This window comes from Passer domesticus, chromosome 3, assembly GCF_036417665.1.
Source record: "Passer domesticus isolate bPasDom1 chromosome 3, bPasDom1.hap1, whole genome shotgun sequence".
Classification (NCBI taxonomy): domain Eukaryota; kingdom Metazoa; phylum Chordata; class Aves; order Passeriformes; family Passeridae; genus Passer; species Passer domesticus.
The window spans coordinates 23,387,667-23,408,412 of record NC_087476.1 but is presented as its reverse complement, the minus strand read 5'-3'; the positions used below and the strand labels follow the sequence as shown (position 1 = coordinate 23,408,412).

Below are 20,746 nucleotides of genomic sequence, written 5' to 3'. Positions count from 1 at the left end.
CTATAAATAAATTTAACATTTTTGAGAAAATCCAAATGGCCAGCTGTATTTCAGCATCAACTGTTAGCATACAGTCAAGCTTGGTTTCTCTTTATCATTTTTTTTAGGTTAAGTTAATACATTAATTTTTATTTTTGTCCATTATTTTCTGATACAGATCATAACAGATGCTGGTAGCAAGTCATATGTTTGTGTCTGAAAAGTTGTTTCTACAGTACCTCTGGATCTGTAAAAAGAACATGTTCTTTAAGATACTTATTTCATAGTCAATGAAAATACCCATGGGAGTATAACATGTGGGGAGTAAACCATTGATTAATAATGAAAACACGTCTCTGATATATACAGTGAGACAAAAAAAAAAAACCCAACAAAAAGCCCCAGTATGTTTAATGATAGATCTTCCTCAAAGCTGAGATTCCCAGAAATAAATAAGAGACTTAGGATAAATCCCACTGATTGTCAGTGGAACTCAGGCTCCCAAATCCTACCCCAAATCAATCCTTTTTATTTATGCTGTGAGCCACTTCTTTTAGGCAAAGGCAAAAGAGAAGGACTCTGAGTTTTATGTCAAAGAGCCCTGTGTTTTCTGTGGTTTCCATAAGTACATTTTCAGCTCTATAATTACTGTTTTCCTGTTCCTAATAAAAAGTTGTTCAAAACTATTCAGCTGCAATTACTGGAATCTGATTGCCTCATTGGTTTCTGTTTGCCACAGGGTGAGACCTAATTTTAAAGCAGTAGTACATGGACTTTCTTGAAAGAAAATGTGCACATTGGAAACAGAGGGACCTCATTTTTCATTTAATCGGAAAAGCTTTGAAGGTTGGATGAACTGAAAGTAAGAGCAGAAGTATGGGTTTGAGGATTTTTTATTAAATCCACAGGGGAAATATGCTTCATTTTCCAGAAGATGGAATTTTCTTAAGGCTCATGATCTGAATTAGTTTTATTGTCTGTTTGATAAAAGTATGCAAGATTGATTTTGCTATGCTAAAATTTAATGGCCAGTAAATATCCAGTGCACTGTCCTATAAACTTGAGTACACCATGGGAAGGAGAAAGTGTTATGGTGCTTTCTAACTAGTACGCACAGATGTATCAAAAGAGATGATGAAAAATTTTTGAGATTGTGAAACACTGTTTAATAGATACTTATTGTGTATATACTGAGGAATCAGCATCAGCTGAAAAAAGAGGATTTGAAAATAAGAATCTAAGAGTATTAAAGGAGATATTACTATCCAGAATGATACATGACTTTGAAGCAGTCTTGTGCAATGGACAAAATATTTCCAAGATCTTCAGCTTTCTGGGTTCTTTTACATTCTTTTTGTATTTCTACACACAAATAATCTTAACTCCATTCCATTAACTTCCCATCCATTCAGATTCTAGGTCTTTGAGATTGAGTACCACTCAAATCCCCACTCCCACATCTACACAGAAGCTAGTACAATATGCTAGCTCTGGCCTCACTGTAGTCTTCAGTATTGATAATGGAGTTCTGCCCAGCTATCCCTCATTTCAAGAGACACCACTACCCCATAAAAGAGGAGGTATTTTATATACTACTGTCACCTCTTGCTGTAACACTGTGATCACCTATATATCCTTCAGTCTCCCACCACTTCTAGCTAGAATACAGCAAGACCTTATAGAATGAGAGAACTATTTTGGTGGAAACAGTTCTAGTTTGCTAGACATCTAAAAGATATTCATAGACTCAAAGAACAGTTTGTGTTTAAAGGGATCTTTGAAGATCATCTAGCCTTGCCCATGGGCAAGGACACCGTCTATTAGACCAGGTTGCTCAAAGCCCCATACAACTAACTTAGACACTTCAGGGATGAGGCATTCACAACTTCTCCAGACAAGCTGTTCTAGTGTCTCACAATATTCAAGATAAATTTCTCCCTTATGCCCTGTCTAAATCTACTGACTTTCAGTTTAAACATGTTTCCTTGCTCTGTCACCAGAGGTCTTGGTAAAATATCTTCCTCTGTCTTTCTTGTAAGCCCCTTTTTTTATTCTGAAAGCCCCAAATAATGTCTCCCTAGAACTTTCTCTTCTCTGGTCATAATTTCTCCAGAGGAAATGAGTTCCAGCCCTCTGATTGTCTCTTCTCTGGACCTGCTCCAACAGTTCCATGCCTTTCATGTACTCTGGACTCCAGACCCACATTCAGTACTGCAAGTATGGATCTTGCATGAGCAGAATAGAGGGAGAAAACCACTTTCCTTGACCTATTGGCCATGCTTCTCTTGATGCAGCCTGGGATATCTTGTTGGCCACGAGATTAGCCAGCACCACTTGTCTCAGATGAGGGGTTATTGAAGGATTTGGTTAGTTAAAGTTTAACTAGAACCAGAAATACTTGTGTCAGTGTGTTTCAATACATTCCTGTAGTGTGAAAATCAGAAAAATAACACAAGTTGAGGTTGACAAAGATAGGGTTTTTGTTCATTAGTTATAGTCAGGGCACCTGTTTCAAATATTAAGTCAATTTCTGCATATCATCTCTCTTTCACCCTCTTCTCTTTATATCTTCATTAATGTAAATGTGACATACAGAATCTCTCAAAATTAATTATAATGGATTAAGACAAATCCCATTTCTGCCCCTAACAAACAAAATAAATGACCACTATGTATGAAATTATCTGACTACTGATGAAGTTGGACCTCTAGAGGAAAAGAACCTTTAAAAAAGATCACCAGCTTAGTCTAAAAACATATATTGCTTATAAAAATGAATTAAATGCATCCCAGTGAAATATTAAGATAAAACAGTGATATATTTTACAAATATGATAAAGATGTGCAACCACATCAACAAAATGTAAACAGCAATGCATAGGGGCAAAAAGTTGCCTGTGAACTCTGTCCCATGGCTTCATGGTACATTTGATATAGTTATTCAGACATGAACTCTGACAGGATAATTCCCTCTTCCATAATGTAATTGAAAATAGTTCAAAGTATACAATATTCCAGTGAGAATTCTAGGTGTAACAGAAGGCAATTGAAGCTTGTGGGTTTACTTTACTAGCAGTGATGTCATTGGATATCTGCCTGATGCACATTAGATAGATCTCTCTCCTTTTTTCTTGAACACTCCTAGGTTTTGTCAATGCACAGCAAGTAAGCAGATGGATTCTGTTCATGTTTTATTTAATTAAAAAGCCAACCTCTCCCATCTTTTTATTTTGAATAAACAAACCCTGTTTACTTTAAATATATGTGGTAAACAGTTGCTTCTGAAAACAAACTTACTTTTGGTCAACACCCTCTACTTAAGTTGTTCAAAACACACTCAATGTTTCTGAAAGCATTGCCATATGTTATAAAATTAATTAAATTTTAAAACGTCTTATCATCTGGCATTTTTATCTTTGAGAGGATTTCCTACTTATTTCCCCACGCTACAGATGTTTTTCTGAATTGCAACATCTGGCACTTAGCAATTGGGTCTTTGCTTCAGGCAGTAGCCATCTTTGGTCTAAAATTACAGTAAGTCTAAATTTAGATTTCTCGTCCTCTTGCTATTTCATACTTCTCTCCACTCTGTTATGACACATATTTGGATAGATTAACAGATGAGACCATGTCTGTCAGTTGCTCATTCTATCTGCCAATTACCATTTCCTTCTGGATAGACAAAAGATTCACAAGAGGCAGTAGATCCTGTGAAATTCTGGTGTCTTGATCAGGGCAAATTTGGGATCTCCCTGCCTCACTCTTGTAATTTCTTTCCTTTGACCTTTTTCTTTTTCTTTTTCTTTTTCTTTTTCTTTTTCTTTTTCTTTTTCTTTTTCTTTTTCTTTTTCTTTTTCTTTTTCCTTTTTTTCTTTTTTTTTCATTTTTTTCCTTTTATTTTTCTTTTTTTTGTTTTTGTTTTTATTTTTCTTTCTTTTTTCCTGTCTTCCCCCTCTTTTCCTTCCTTCCTTCCTTCCTTCCTTCCTTCCTTCCTTCCTTCCTTCCTTCCTTCCTTCCTTCCTTCCTTCCTTCCTTCCTTCCTTCCTTCCTTCCTTCCTTCCTTCCTTCCTTCCTTCCTTCCTTCCTTCCTTCCTTCCTTCCTTCCTTCCTTCCTTCCTTCCTTCCTTCCTTCCTTCCTTCCTTCCTTCCTTCCTTCCTTCCTTCCTTCCTTCCTTCCTTCCTTCCTTCCTTCCTTCCTTCCTTCCTTCCTTCCTTCCTTCCTTTTCCCCTACTACTCTTCTTATAAACAGAGTGCTGCAGCTATGTTAAAATTATTTCTTTGGAATCATACACCGTAGTTTTGAAAGACTAAAATAAAAATATTCACCTTGATCCCAAAGGAAACAAGCAGAGCAGGTACCATATGGAACTCTCCAGCAGCTGATTAAGTGGTATGATTGTGCAACAAAATATACAAAGTACCTCCACCCAGGGTGGTTCAACCTAATCATATAAGAGTTAAAAAGTACAGCAGTTATGTCTTGTAGGAAGAAATTTTAATTTTTAAGCAATAGAACAGAACATGTAAAATTTTAATTCATAAGGATGTTCTAGGAAAATGAAAAAGCAATTTGAAGTATTGAGTGTGTGTGTGGTCTCTGCAGATACTATGCATTTAAAATTCAATCTCTTTCATAAAGACTTCAATAAATAAATCATTATATTGTTCCTTACTGATTCAATTTTAGTTATTGATGTCTAAACATTATATCACTGGAGCAATACAGAATCCTGGCTAAATGACACTTGAACTCCACGTTAAAAACTGCAGTTTTCCCCTAACTGCTACTTGCAGTGGTTTGTCACATTCCAACCCCAGAAAAAAGATGCATTCTAGTTCCTTGTACTGTGTCCATGTTCTCTGTGGATATTACGTGTCACTTTAATACTATGAGCCTTTGAATTTTTCAAGAAAATATGTACTTCTGTGCCTTTTCTCTGTGTTTGCTAGAGCACACACCTGTCTCACTTCTGAAAGCAGTTAAGTGCATCATAAATATTTTTCTTACTCAATTTCCACCTAAAATAATACAAGGTAGGTATTCACTGTGGGATTTCTACACATTTTCTGCTTGTCTCATCTCCCAAATCATATTTAGAAAAATCAGGGAAAGCTGAGCATCTCACCCGAGATGTTTGTGGGACAATAGGGGTATATTTTTATGTGTAAACTGAACACCCTCAATGTGTATCCTCTAGCAAACTTTATCTGCATGCCAGCTTTCAAAGCCTTCCATGCTCCAGCGTGGAGCAATGGAACTGGCTCCTCGGGAATGGCTGCTGCAGAGGTGCAAGCTGGCGCATGCTGTCTGAACCTCAGTGAGCATTTGAATAGCAAAAGGAATTCACCTTCAGGGCCCATGCTTATTCCCTGACTCAATTTAATTCACAGGTATAAGCCTCCTCCTTTAAAGGCATGCCTTAAGTTAGTATGACTCATGCAAATAGGATTAGCCTGCAATTGATTTCTTTTTTTCTTTATGGTGGAAATGCCTAGAATTGACCCAGTAATCAGAAATAACTGTGCCTTAGCTAAAGCCCCTGTGCTATTTTAATGTCTTCCAAACTTAAAACATATACAGATTTCAGTGTATGTTTTACCTAGGTTCCTACATTATAAAAAAAAATGTTCTAGTTCTTCTTCTGATGGAATTCTTGCTCTCACATCATATGATTTCAATTATTGTTTATGGGTACAGGTGAAAGAATACATATATTGAAAAGCACCTGCTTTGATAAAAAAAAAAATTCAGAATAACTGTGCCTCTACAAAATGTGTTGCATTGTTTCCTCACAAAGGCTTCTTTTAGATAAAATGTTAAGATATAAAATTTATTTGAAGCCATGAGAAGTCACCTTCACGCTCTTCATCATGCTATTGGATGCATGTCCATTTGTCTGTAACAAGAATATGATCCATGGATCTCCTTCTACTACTGAAGGAAAGGCAAAGGGAATTGCAGTAACCTAGCAAAGCATGACCTTATCCTTTCTGAGTTTCAAATTCATCCTTGCTGAGGAAAGCCATTGTCAGAGTGCATAGCTTGGGCTGTGGGCAGTCAGCAGCTGAGATAAAGACAGTCTGTCCTCTAACTCTATTTTTATTGGGTACCTGCATAGCTAGGTAAAATTAAGCTGAGATATACAGTTTCTATAAGAAGTCCTAATCAATCTGTTGTTCAGACATCCTGGTTGACTTAGGAACTTGGAGGCAATTCAACTTGTCTTTGTTCCAAGTGTTCACAGATTATATGTTCTTATCCCTCTATAAAATTTTACCAGCTTTCTCTTTGATCCTGACAATATATCCACTTACTTTAGGGGTTATTTTTCCATCTGAATTGCTATCTTCCCTCCTTACCTCTTTCAGTCTGATTTAGGTATCTTTTTCACAGAATCTACCAAAGACTATGGATAAATATAGAAGGAGGATAAATGTGCCTGACACTTCCAGGCTACTGCTCTTGCCAGCAGAATGTAGCTGCAGAAAGGATTTAGCAGGAGAGAATAAATAATAACTAGAAAGATCCAAAAGAAGGGAAGAAAGAGAGAGGGCTTTGCCACAAGTGTATTTGGACTGTTCAAAAGCATTCAAGCAGTTTCATTGCCCCTGCTTGTATTGAGGCAAATAATACATTCAGAAAGTGACATTTTAAATTTGAGACAGAAAATCTGTTTTATATTTCTGATTTTCTTTTTCAATGAATGGAAAAGCTATATTGAACAGCTTTTTCCAAATGAGGAACTGAAGGGCCTAATTTATCCAACAATGCAGATCCCAATGATCATATGATAGCAGTTTGGGATCAAAAGAGATCAAGGTAGAATGCCTGGAAAAAAGGGAATGTACGAAAAGGGTCAACTTATATTCAAACTAAAAGTAGAAGTGATGTGTACCAAATTTGAGCTACCTTTCCCTCATTTCCTATTTCATCCATCTCTGGTGGTCTCTTTTGCAATACTGATACTGGTTTTTATCTGCCACTTGAACATGTGAATTGATCTTTATTTCATATTCGTGACTGAGGCTCAGTTTCCAAGTTCCATCTTCTATGGATGTACTTGTCTCTGTGATGGAAACATTACTATTCACATGCTCAGCTTTATAGAAAGAACTAGTTCAGCCTCTTAAAAGAAGGGAAAACCAACCAAATCTTTAAAATCTGGGAAATGACAGCTTGTCTGTCCTAAGGTGGTGCAGATTTGGTATGGATTTGAAGGCACTTTGTCACCTTTCCTCAAAGGACCTTCAGTTTCTTATCTAGCATCCCAAGTAGCCCTTCTTTGGTTTCAGTCAAGCTTTGGCTTTCAGTCAAGTTGTATTATTCTCAGAAGTGTAGTCAGTCAAATCATCCTTATCTCTTTTTATTCATCCCCTGAATTTCCGAAAGATGTAGACTTTAAAAAGAAATACATTTTATTATTAAATACAGACAAATAAGTGCAGGCCCTCTCACAGAATTTGTGTTCAAGTGAATTTTATACCGTATGCATTACTGAAAAATTTCCTTCAGTCAGGTCTCAGCAGTGCACTTAGTTTATTCATCTGGATCACTCATGTTTGCCACTCAGTTTTATTGTCTTCAAAAGCTGCATAGATTAGGAGACTACTGTAGTATTGTATAGAGCCACCCTGAATGGTTTTGCTTTCGGCAGCTATTTTGTTGTGCTATATTTAATAATTATTAGATAAATTTTATTTTCATTCTATGTTTTATAATTGTTAGAAGCTGCAAATATTTTAGAGTCCAACAAAGTAATAAGATACTGCTTATATTTAGACAAAAATTATGTTCAACGATGTCTATTCAAACATGTGATTCAATGTAAACAGAATGAATTAATCTATTTACATCTTTAAATATATATAAACTAATTTTTTCTGATCTCCCTTTCCAGCAAATTTGTGTGTGTTGCCCATCAACAGTTCTCTAAATCAGCATTAAGTTAGCAGGGTACTGACAAATACCAAGAAACCCAGTACTATGTACCAAAAAAATGACTACATTTTGAAATTTTGCACACTTTTGCCCATTATGTATGACACTAGTCATACATATCTTCCTACTGTGTCCTTCAAAAGCAACAGAAGGACAAAGAACAACAACTAAAGAAACCTGGTTTTGAAAAGTATAATTTGAAACCAGATTGCCTTGTTACATTAGAAAACTAGTTTAATTTTAATTCACTTTTCATTGTAAGACAATATAAATCAGGACAAAAATATTGCAATACAGAGTAATAATTCTAGTTTATAATTCTCAAGTGTCAGGATGAAGATCTTTGTAGGTGAAGGAAAACATGCCCTTTTTTATGTCTGCTATATATAATCTCTGTATGCACAGATATACACAGATGACTTAGGATTTTATAGTTTAGTAAAATGCATTAGCCACAATACAAACAAATATTACTGGGTGCTACTGCCTTAATAAATAATTCATTTGTCTAGATAGGTTTCTGCAAGACTACTAAAGATAAGAGAAATTTGGGGTGTTGTGTTATTAGTCAGATTAGATAGAAAAATGTTATTAATAGTGACAGAGCCCTTACATGATAGCTAGTTGCTGGATGTAATAACCAAAATATTTTTATCTAAAACAATCACAATTATTATAATTTTAGACATAATTTCATCAGTTTTAATTCACAGAAAAGATGGAATTGTAGGCAACCCCCTGAAATAAACATTTAAATAAAATTGGGCCATAAATAAAGTGGAGTGGGAACCGTAACAAACTCTAGGCTATAAAAGAGAACTATCTGTAGACATCAATAAAGTTTACATGGCTAAGAAAATAAAAACTGAAGTGAAATCTTTGTGTCATCAAACTGTTTTCAGCCTTACAGGAAAACTGAAGCAGTTAATAAGAACTCTTTAGAGATATAAAGAAAAGAAAAAAATGAATGTGAAAACATGATATAGAAATGGCTGAAGTAGTCACCACAAGTTTTGTCTCATCGTTCATGGATAATTCTGTTCCCAGACCTTGGTGCACACCACCATGGTTTTGGAAGGAGATGGACAGCAGAGCAGGACTATCGACAAAAGTTAGATATATATGCAGATATCTGGGGCCAGGTGGATTTTACCCAAAAATGAAAAGTCATTCTCCATGCGGAGTCGTGGCAATGGGGGCAGTTTCCTCATGATCAGCAAAAGAAATCTTCTACTTATTTTTAAAAGGTGGGAAGAGAGATTTGTTAAGTAATAGGCAGGTTTGCTTCATCCTAGTCTTTAAAGGAATAACATATCCTATTAGAAAACATTTTCAAACAAGGAATGCAATCAGAGACAGGCAAAATGCATTTATGAGGGCCATATCATGTTTGATCAGCAGGGTTTCTTTTCGAGATGAAATAACTGGCGTGTGTATGAGGAAAATGGGTGAATGTAATCTGACTTGTCTTTAGCAAGGATTTTAGTACCATCTTGTGCAGCTGGTTCATTTGAAACTGGAGGAACTAAAAGGCTAATCCTGTTAGATGAATTAAGAATTGACTAGACTGAACAGCTTAGAGGGTTGTAACCAATGATTTGAAATTCAGTGAATGGCCAGGAACACATGGACTACCCTGGTGGCTGAAACTGAAGCCAGAATTGCTCTGTATTTTTGTCAATAACCTGGACAATAAGACAGAACATATCCTTAGCAAATTTATAGTTCATACTACTATGAGTGGGACTGACATGCGGTTTAATAAAAATAGCTCCATTCAAGATGAAAACAAGACATACAAAGATCAAGACCAAATTCCTCAGAACTTGAACGCAAAGAGAACTTGCACATGAAATCACGGGGGCTGTCTTATGACTTTAAATAAACCTACCAAGTCTATAGGATACAAAAATAATAGGCATGTTGAAAAGGAAAAAAAGGTACTCTAAGCAAGTTCAGGAACATTATTCAAACAGAAATAGAATGTGAGATTTAAAAAAAAAAAAGGTAGAAGAAAAAGAATTAGAAAAGAAAACCAGTATAAAATTAGCAATTCATACGAATTTCACCAATGATGGATTTCATCCAACTGTATCTTTCTTTCTCAAGAGAACTTATTTTAAAAGTGGAGAAGTGGCATAAGCTTGCCCTGTCTGGAATTCAGAAAGTACTTTATATGGGCACAGGGGAATGGAAGATGTTGAGGTAGGTGAGATTTAGAGAACTGAAGTTGGGCTAAAAGACAGACAAAAGTGTGTGGTGTAAAAATTGTACTTTTCAGGCAAGGGTTAAATATTTCTAAATTACTCACGTTGGAAATGATCTTGCTTAATATTTTCATTAATATTGTGAGCACAGAAATGGACATGCTATAGAAAACCAGGTGTGATTGAAAGATAAAAAAATTGCCAATACTATGCTATAAAGTGAATATTTTCAGGAATAGATTGGTAGCATTGTGTTCAGTTTTTAAAACAAGTAGAAAATTATGTACATATGGAATAGAAGATAAAATTTTGGGTTACTTGTCAGAAAGAAGAGGAGAAATATATGAAAAATATAAGGTTACATGAAGTCCACTAATGACCAATGAGATGTATTTAGGAGGACAAAGGAATTTGTAAGGGATATCAGTATATTTCTACTGAGCACACAAAGTGAAATTATAAATGTTAAGGTAAATGATCATGAGGAGAACTAATTTGTAGTACTATATAGAGATCTGAACACATGTTTAAGACAGATTCAAGTGGAATTTATAGAGCAGTACTGAAATCAGACCGATGGAAGGAAAAACTTTCTTAAATTACTCTGGAAAATAAAGTCTCTGCTTCTGTCTCATGAACAGATCAAGGATGGAAGTGGTGCAAGAGATGCCAAAAAAAAAGGGATATGACAAGAATGAATTATTATCTGGGAATGTCTAAATTTATTTCAGACATTCAGATTAAAGTTTACAGTGCAAAAGAAGAATAAGAATCAGCAGAGGGAGTTTCACACAAAATCTGTGAATTTCAATGAGAGTTACTTTTATATTTTTAATTTGCTTTTCACTACAGATCAAAGTGAAATTTAAGGGAATTGTCTGCCCACAGGGACCCAAACTGTAGAGACGAACTGCTAAAGCAAATTTCTGCCATCTGCTCTAATAGTATACAAGTACAAGCAAGAAGGAAAAGGTATGGAACATCCTTTCTGCTTTAAGTTGAGGGAAAAAGCGTATTTTTATGTGAGATTATATTTACAGCAAATTTGGGCAATCTGGGAATAGAAGTAGCATATAAGCTTGTGGATAGAACTCTCTTGGGATTCAGATTATCTATAAAAGTATAAAGGAATTCAAGAATATTCCGTAGTAGTAAAAAACCCCAGTATTAGTAGGTAATTTTTCAATGATATATATTCTGTTGATAAAAAATGCTGTTTTTACAAATAATTGCTTATAGGAATTGGACATTTTTAACTCAGTAGGAAAAAAATGTCAAATGGACAGGAAAGTTACAAAATCTTTCTTATTGTGGAATTACCGGTAGAGTCATAACTGGGGTTACTTGGGGTCCAATTCAAATTGTTTATTTTCTTGGTCTATTTGAATAATCCCAGATGTTAAATTTACCACTGCTTAGGAGATTTCTATGACCTACTGAATAGGGTATCAAATACTGTAAGATTATGGACCTCTGAATATCTTCCAGATCAGTTTATGCAAGGAATTGCCAAATAGGCAGAGGCTTGGACTGAAATTTCCCTGAATTCAAATGTGGGCCAAATCCATTCTTTGCAGTCTTGCTCTCATATTTTTTTCACATTTTTAATGTGTCAGGATTATTTTGAAAGAGCACAGAAAACCATTTTGATTCTCAAAACTTTAAGTAGTGAAAAATGTGTTTTCTGCTAATTCCCATGGAAGTGCCAATAAAGAGCCCAACTGATGAATCATAAACCACAAATAAAAGTTTCCCTCCTTAGTTCTTCACAGGCGTTTTATGCTTCAAACATTTGATGTCAGCCTTGTAAGACACCTGGTGTGCTGCTGTATCATTGAATAAGATTAGATATTTCATTTATATTGAGGAGATTATGAACAGTTTTCCCACTGAGTGACAAGACATTGGGTTGAAAAGATTGAACTGTGGGTAGGTATTTGAATACACCAAGGTTAGATATATAACCTAGCTGACCAGTTTTCCTAGACAATGATTTCCTAGGCTGCCTATATAATGAATGAAGAAAAGAATAGTTTTAATTCAGAGCAGGACCATGGTCTTTTAGGGGAGAAGCCTACCATAGTGATACTGATTTTCCTGCAGCAGATGAGTGTCTGGATGCTAAAATTGACATGTCCATTGCCACTGCAGTATATTAGTTTTGACAAATCAGTGTTTTCCATCAAAATTAGATTGTTGAAAAATTCCCTGTCAGTGCCAACTGGTGCATGTTTACAGCTGGAGTGAGTCAGACACATACATTGTCCCCAGCATCTGTGGCTGTTGTTCAGACTGACACTATGATATGATGAGTATTTGGCAGGTTGGTCTGAGTGCAGCAGCAGACATGCCTCTCTCATCTTCTGGTCCTGCAGCCCTCATTGTGGCCCCATAGAAGGCCCCATAGAATGGCACAGACAACAAGTTCTCTCCATGCAGCAGCAATGCTGGATGCAAATGACTGAAAGAAATCCCTAAAATAAATGTTTTTCTCTTTATTTAGGTTTTTTATTGGGCTGGAGAGGTTGTGCGATGGCTATGTCCTAGCTAACACAGTAAAAGTGATTAATTTTTTCAAGTAAAACAAATAAAGAAACTAAAAAATATTTAATCTCTGATGAACACTTCACTTTAAGTTGAAGTTTTTCCTTAAATTAATTGTGATAGTCTATTATAATTTTTGCCACAAGAAAAAAATTATTGTTTTTTCAAAAAACCAAATTGGTTTTTCTAAGTTTTCCATTTCCTTCAGCTTGAGCTATTTGCCAGATTTGACTTAAATTCATAAATAATTAATGACTTGCTATATACCACTCACCTCCCCCATCAAAGGACATTTCTGGACAATTGCATTCAAAATTAGGAGAAAAAGTCTCACTGAGAAAAGATGTAAGAAAACTATTCAGTTCTGTTGTCCTCCAGTTCTTCAGAATTATGTATGAGCCCATTGACTTCTGCAAAACATACTTGCAATAAATGGTTTGGTGTTCACCTCATGTAGGGCACCACTACTTAGCAGGATATAACTGGCATTTTGCTCTCTGAGCCAAAAATGTTTCACACAACAATACAAATATTGCCACCACTTTCCTCAAGGCATTGATTCCCCTAAATAACAACTGGGTTTTTTTCACACTGCTGTACCTTCCCCCTTAGTGTTAACTTAACACCAGGTGGCCTGAGTTGTTTTTTTCTGTTAGAAAACTCTTTCTAAAATGAACTGTATTGCTACAGTCTCTATCCCAGTCTCTACTAGTGTCAGTGCTGCTCTTCCTCAATTTGTTGAATGCATCTTTGATAATTCTCCAAATACTGCCCCTATTTTTACTGCAACATTTTCATATGCATCATTTCACTTCCAACCCATCAAGCTTAGGATTTCCACTCTCGTCCTGGCTTTTGTTCCTGGTTTGTAATGCACTGTTCCTACAGTACTTTCAGCAAGCACTTTTCTTCTCACTCTTCTCCTTCCTGTACAGTTACACCTTGCTAACCCATAATATTTCTGACCCTATTTTTGACTAGCTGTGTTGCTTCTTCTTGGGGAAAGATGTCTGAATTTTCAGACCACTTTTCATAAAGAAGGAATTGTTTGACATCTTCGCTGGTATGCAATTCATGTATATATAGTTGCTAATCATAAAATCACAGAATCATAAAGTAGGGTGGAAGGGATACCTGAAGGATATCTGGTTCAAAATTCAAACACTCCTCTTGTTTACTGAAAGCAGTAGAATCTATGATACTCCTGTTCACTCTGTGTTCTGTGATTATGATAATGAATAAAAGGGCAATTAAAACTATTTTCCAAATGTCACGCAATACACGTTGTATTCTTTGATGATAAATGCAATCAACGTGAAAGAATTAAGCATTTTGGATGTTCTAAGCTGTTTGATCTTGTTAAAAGGAGTGATTTTAGGAAGATTTATCACAGTTAGGAACCAAGTGCCCTCACAGAGTATAAAGACAGCCTATTATAACCGAGTTCTTCAAAAGAGGGCAAGTGTGAGCTGCATCATTTCAGAGCTACCCTTAGTTTAGTACATTTCCGATAATCAGGAATGGGCTTTCTTTGAGAGGATCAACTGCCATTTCCGTTTTTAAATTACTTGTAAGAAATGTATGATGTTTGATCTGGTTAATTGAAGGTCATGCCAATCATAAGGCTAATATAAAAGAAAAGCTTAGCTGTTCCTGTTAAAATGCAAAGTATCTGCAGTATGCCTAATTGTTAGTGTTTGAAAATTAAATCTCATTCTTTTTTTGAAGCAAAATTTTAATTCTAAAACAAAAATAATGATACTCACTGATAGTTTTTTCTCATTGACTAAATTTGAAATATGCAGACTTGTTTGATCTTTGGCAGATTGCTATGAGATGGAGCTGAATTTGAGTTATATGAGAATGAGAAAATACCAAAGAGAGCTGCAGGCTAATTGCATCCTTGTTCAGGCTGAGGGAGCTTTACATTTGACTTCGCACTTAGTACAGAAATATGGTTCAGACTGAATTACAGTCTGAATAGTCTGAAGTCTTGTGTAGTAAATTACTGGTGCATCTAAGGCATGTAACACTTCCAAAATAAAGCAACATGAATTCAAAACTAAAAACTACATGTTGCTTTTGGGTAAAAATAAGGAATATTAGGAAAGGAAAATTTCCTTTTCTGTTTCAATGAAATGCTTACAATTGCATAATATGGGCCATCATGCTGCTGTGAAGAACTGTCTCATTCTTCTGGAGCCCTTCTCGTGTTTCTTGTGTGTGGAGACCACTTTTTATTTTGTATGTGCATAGCTTTGGCCATTGTTGTGTCACAAAGCCCCTATGTGCACTATATACAATATAAAGTTCTTATTACTATTTAAATAACAAAGTTCCTATGATATATATGAATTTTATTAGGTCATCCTGTGTACCTCATAGTGTGGTGGTTTTGGCTGGGATAGAGTTAATATTGTTCCCAGTAGCTGGTACAGTGCTGGTTTTTTGATTTAAAATGAGAATAATGTTGACAACACACTGATGTTTCAGTTGCTGCTGAGCAGGGCTTGCACAGCACCAAGGCTCTGCCTGCTTCTCACACCACCCCACCTATGAAGTCAGTGGGGGTGTGCAAGCTGTTGAGAGGGGACACAGCCAGGACAAATGAACTCACCACATGACCTCATGCTCAGCATACAAAGCTGGGGGAAGAAGGAGGAATGGGAGGGACATTCAGAGTGCTGATGTCTGTCTTTCCAAATAAAAATATGTGTGATGGAGCTCTGCTTTCCTGGAGGTGGCTGAACACCTGCCCACCCATGGGAAGTGATGAATGAATTCCTTGTTTTGCTTTGCTTGCGTGCACAGATTTTGCTTTACTTGCTGAACTGTCTTTATCTCAGCCCACGAGTTTTGTCACTTTTACTCTTCTGTTTCTCTCCCTCATCCCACCAGGAGGGACTGGGTGAGCTGCTGGGTGGGGCTGAGTTGCCAGCTGGGGTTAAAACCACAACACATGGTTAATGAGGAATCATTTCCCTGCTGCATTTCCAATTGCTTTGACCAAGCTCCATTTAAATAATTCAAACCAAATGTGCTTCTATTGTTCACACTGGGAGGCTTTCATTATTCCATATGGCATTGGATGTATGTACTGTGTATTATAACAAGGGCTTGCTAATTAACTATTGCCAAGACTATTACTTTGTTTTTATTGTTCAGTTATTCTTATTCACATAGTATTCAAATTAATAAGAAAATAAGAAATAAGACTGCCCTTTTTTGGTCTCCAGTAGTAACAGAAGACATCTAACTCCCATATTTTCAGGCAAAGAATGTGTCCTGATGCTCCTGGGTTACTGGGACCAGGTTCCGAGTTTGGTAACAATGTAACAGATGTTTCTAAAGTCACTGGAAAAGTCTGTGACTACCAAGTAAGCCTTTTCAAAAATCCTACCGAGGCAGAGAGCATTTAATGAAACTTGCTTATATTAATACAAGAGCACACCATGCAAAAACATGCTCCTGCCAAGCAGCACAAGTTGTGGCACCCATGTGGTAGCTATGTATATTGTGAAAGCAGCCCTTACAGCAGGAAAATCACAGAGGGGTCAGGCTCAGCTCCTCCTATAGCTTGTGGTGTGCCCCCGGCAGCCCTTTGTGACCAGAAACTAAAGTACCAAACCACTTGGGTACTTCAGTGGAGCTGTTGGGGAAAAGGGAGGGAAACAAAAAATAAGGTTTTTGAGTATGCAAGAAGGTCTGCATGTTGAATCTTGCAGAGATTTTCACATCAAGGGGTAATACTGCTCAAAGGATGAAGAATTCTGGTCTATAGCTTTTGATCAAGTCTCAAAATTAAGTGAAACTCTCGGTAGATGTTGAAATATATTCCTCAGTGCTAATAAATTTCTAACAGGCTAGATACCTAACAATATAAATCATACATGGAGTCTTACTCTATAATAGCATAAAACAAAGATTGAATATAGTTTTTAGGACAGTCTTAAGGAAAAAATTGTTCTTCGTAAGCTCAGTTAGGCAGTTTGTTATGCATGAATTCATTACTCCAGCTGACTGGTTCTCATGACTGAGCACATCCAAAGGATTCAGGTGTCAGAGTAAAACAGTCACACACCTAATGCTTACAGAGATTTCCAAAGCAACTGACATTTGCTGTTTTAAAATAATTTCACAGTGGCTGAAGACTCAGAGACAACATGGCCTTAAAAAGTAACGGGAAGGTGAAGTGCATTTCCATCCCACTCAAAGGTACCACTGTACACTAGGAAAGGGAGCCTGCACTACATCTCTTCAGTGACCTCATTTCATGTTCAAATATGTAGTGCTGATCCCAGAAATTTCCCAGCAGGGTGTCCTGCCTTTACCTTTGTGGTTTAACAGCAGGATGATGGCACCCTGCTGTTTGCTGTTGGTCTTAGGGGGGTCTTTTTTTCCCACACTCCTGTACATGTATATCATGTATGTATATATATACTCATGTGTGTATATATACATACATATATATATATATATATATTTATGTACATGATCAATGTATAATGCAGAAAATAGACAGTTATGAAGAGCTGCCCTTTGCAAGGACCAGCAGAGAAAGAAAGAATGTCTACAGCATTAGCAGGGATAATGTCCAATCCCACTAGGCTAAGGCAAGAGATTAACCCAGAAAAGGATGATATTCTTCTAAGAACACAGAGAGCAAAAGCTAATTAAAGTAAGTTGGAAGGGACAGTCTTTAGGAAGGGAAAACATTAGCAGGCAGAAAGCTCATTGCTAAAAGGGAAGACCCTTAACTAAAAATAAGTTGTTCAATTAACAAAAATCCTTTTAAATTTACTGAATGTGTCCTATGAAAATATTTAGACTTTATGATCCTGATCCTTTCTCTTTGGTGGTGAAGTTATTTCTTGTGTTCCTCTTTTCATTATCAAAGCAGACTTCTGCTGCAGAACTTCATTAAAATAGCAGCTCCTACTGAGAGAAATAACTCTATTTGGATATCCTGACAGAGTGGCCCCATGTCTAAAAACTATATGGAATATTTTTATCCTCTGTGTGCATGATGTACATGGACATGAGTATAGGCACACATGTTTAGAAGTATGCATGTGTTAATATTTGTCTAGGAAATGTCTGTGTTTAAGTCTGTAAAGACATAAAAAATCACAGATACTTTGTTTATTGCGTGATTCCCCTTGTCATTACAATCCCTACAGCACAGTCACATCCAACAACCAAAACTAATTTCAAAGGGCTCAGATGTGTTGCTTTGACACAGACCAGCATTAGAGGCTATTCAGCAGCAGCAGCAGCAGTTCCCCTCCTCTCTCTGTAACACTGATGGCTCTCTAACTTCTTCCAACAAAGGAATATGTAGGCAGCAGCACATCATGCACAGGCCTATCAGAAAAGAAGGGCTGCGGAGGGCAGGAGGAGGTATAGTTTTTAATTTTCAACAAAAAGATCAGCATTTTTCATTCCCCAGAAAATTTATCAAGACATGCATGCACTTTCGCAGTTGATAGACCAGATCCTGGTACTTGCATCCCAGGCATTGCACTAGGATGCTGCACGTTACTTTGGCTGTCCCAGCTGCACCAGCTATGAGGGCTATTTCCTCTAGTAAAGAGCAGAGAGATAACAGAGAGAGATCATGCCATAGTCTGCTTCAGTTTCATCCAAACAGTTTATCTTTGTTCATATCATCCTGCATCTCCCCCAGAGGTTGATCCAGCCCAATCTTCTCCAGAGTTATTTCTGAAATTTTGCCCCAGACACAGGTACTCACTGTTTTATATATCAGTTAATTTTAATACATAGGTTAGTTTTCTTACCTTCTTGAATGTCCATTTTTATGGCATGAAAAACTCTTAGATCCCTTGTAGAACATGGCCAAGAAAAGGGGTTTTCAGGAGATTTTTGCCAGACATTTTACACCATGCTCTTTGGACAGTTCAGTAAAAGCATAACTTATACTTGGATAAAAATAAAATTTGTGGCATGAACTTCTCTATTAGAGAAGGAATATGCAGCAATTTAACAGTTAGATATGTCAGATACAGAGATGATATTACTAGATATTATCATTCTTTTCTGTAGCAATGTCTAAGCAGGAGGTCATAAAAAGGTATATAATACCATTCATGCTCCTTTTTTATTGATACACTTTTAAGAGCTACTTGAACCTGTCACACAGAGCTTCATTTGGTGCTCCTTGAAGTTAATGGGAAAACATTGGATTGACTTAAGGCCACAGTTCAGGCCTATAATTGATCTAAATGAGATGCTAATAAGGTGTGTATATTAATATCTCTACTTTGGCTATTCCAGTTTCTGGCACTACCATTTCACTGTATCTTGTCTTAAGTTAGATGCATAAGTCTCTGCATCACTATTTCCTTCGGCTGCAGGGTTACCTAGAAAATGCAAAAATGAAATATAAAATTTAAAAAAAAAGGGGAAAAAATTTAAAATAACTAAAATTCTGTAAGTTTTTTTTTATAAGAAGAAAAAGTAAAAATATCAGTTATGCAAATTTTAAATCCTCAAACAAGAAATTCTGGAGACTTTCAAATATTTTTCTTTTTTGACCTTTCAAGCAGAAGAAACAACATGAAATTGAATACCCTGTTACTACCAAATCCATTTTTACTGATGACGACCTTCAAATATTTCTGAATGTTCCTGACTATCTCCAGACAAATAATGTGACACATCAATGTTAATTTAATATACCTGAATATATATTTTTTTGGTCAGGACTTTATAACAATGCCAGAGAAATCCAGATCTAAATGAAACTCGTGGGCCTGCATATCATTGTTCAAAACAAAATTTCGGTTCTTGAACTAAGATTTTTGCAATGGGATGAAAAAAAATGTGAAATGTTCGATGTCTGTACAGATCGTCTCCCTTATATCCTGAACCAGAGTGACATGCAGATTCCTACTAATTAAAAAAAAAAAGCCAGCAGTTGTCTAGCAGCAAGAGTCTTGGGGGAAGCAAATTGCTAGGATAGTAAGTTTTTGCAAAAACAGAGCTTGTTTTAGTGAAAGAAGGGCTTGGCACATGTCTAGCCTAATGGTATGACTGGATCTATTGCACAGGTGCAGGAAATCTGTCCCTTCCCAGAAGATCAGTCCCCCTGTATAGGCACAGCACATGGAGCACTTCCACAGGAGCATTGGACCTGTGTGACCTGTGTGGTTGCTCTGTCACCAGCCTGCTGCCTGGCTGGCCAAAGGGCAACCCAGGAAAATGGCAGCTGGTGCAGGATTATCAGGCTGAGTGCTCTTCAAAGGGTAGGGGAAAGAGTTACACGGCAGAAGAGGTGCAAAAGAAAAAAGTCTCATTAATAAATGTTTGAACTACTGCCTACCTTTTCCATGGCACAGGTTTTGACTGCAGGACAGTCCTAACATAATGCAGCCATAAGTTTTCTACAACTTTGTCAAGCTTAATGTCATCACAGCCTTATCAACCAAAGCTATGTAGATTAGACAATGTCTAGAAAGAACTTATAAATAGAAACAAATGCAAAAATTATTTTTAAAAATAAAGTGGAAAACAACATAGCTAATTAGTCAGTAAATGATTCAAGACTCACATGGGTGTATTAGGAACATCTGTTGTACTTAACATTAAACACTGTCTAATATAGTCTGACTTTTAGTTACTATCTCTCTATATATTGATAGATATTAAACATGATTGGCCCAAATACTGAGCCCTGGGTAACACAATTGTCAACTGGATGTAACTCCATTCACCACCACTCTCCCTGCACAACCAACCAGCCAGCTTTTTCCCAGGACAGGCATCCAAGCCATGAGCAGACAGTTTCCCCTGGAGAATGCTCTTGTTAATGATGTCAAAGGCTTCACTAAAGTCTAGACAGACAATATCCATAGCTGACTTTCAATTTCTGTAATAAGTATGTAATAATGTATGTCTTGAGAATTTCTGTCTCAAGAATTACAGATCAGTTAGAAAAACAGTCAAGCTTGATGCAAAAACACAAAGCAATGGAGAGAGCATCTACACGATCAAGTCATATACTTTCCAGGGACAGATACACTATTATTACAGTCACTATTATCTAACAATATTTCA

At 36.5% G+C, this 20,746-nt stretch overlaps 1 long non-coding RNA gene across 1 annotated transcript; it reads right to left on the bottom strand.

The window, feature by feature from the left end:
- Positions 1-12,868: 12,868 nt before the first annotated feature.
- On the bottom strand, positions 12,869-14,881 carry LOC135297962 (uncharacterized). The gene is made up of 3 exons (XR_010359907.1): positions 14,817-14,881; positions 13,805-13,890; positions 12,869-13,003 (listed from the first exon to the last, which is right to left on the bottom strand). It is a non-coding gene; the product is annotated as an uncharacterized LOC135297962 (long non-coding RNA).
- Positions 14,882-20,746: the final 5,865 nt, after the last annotated feature.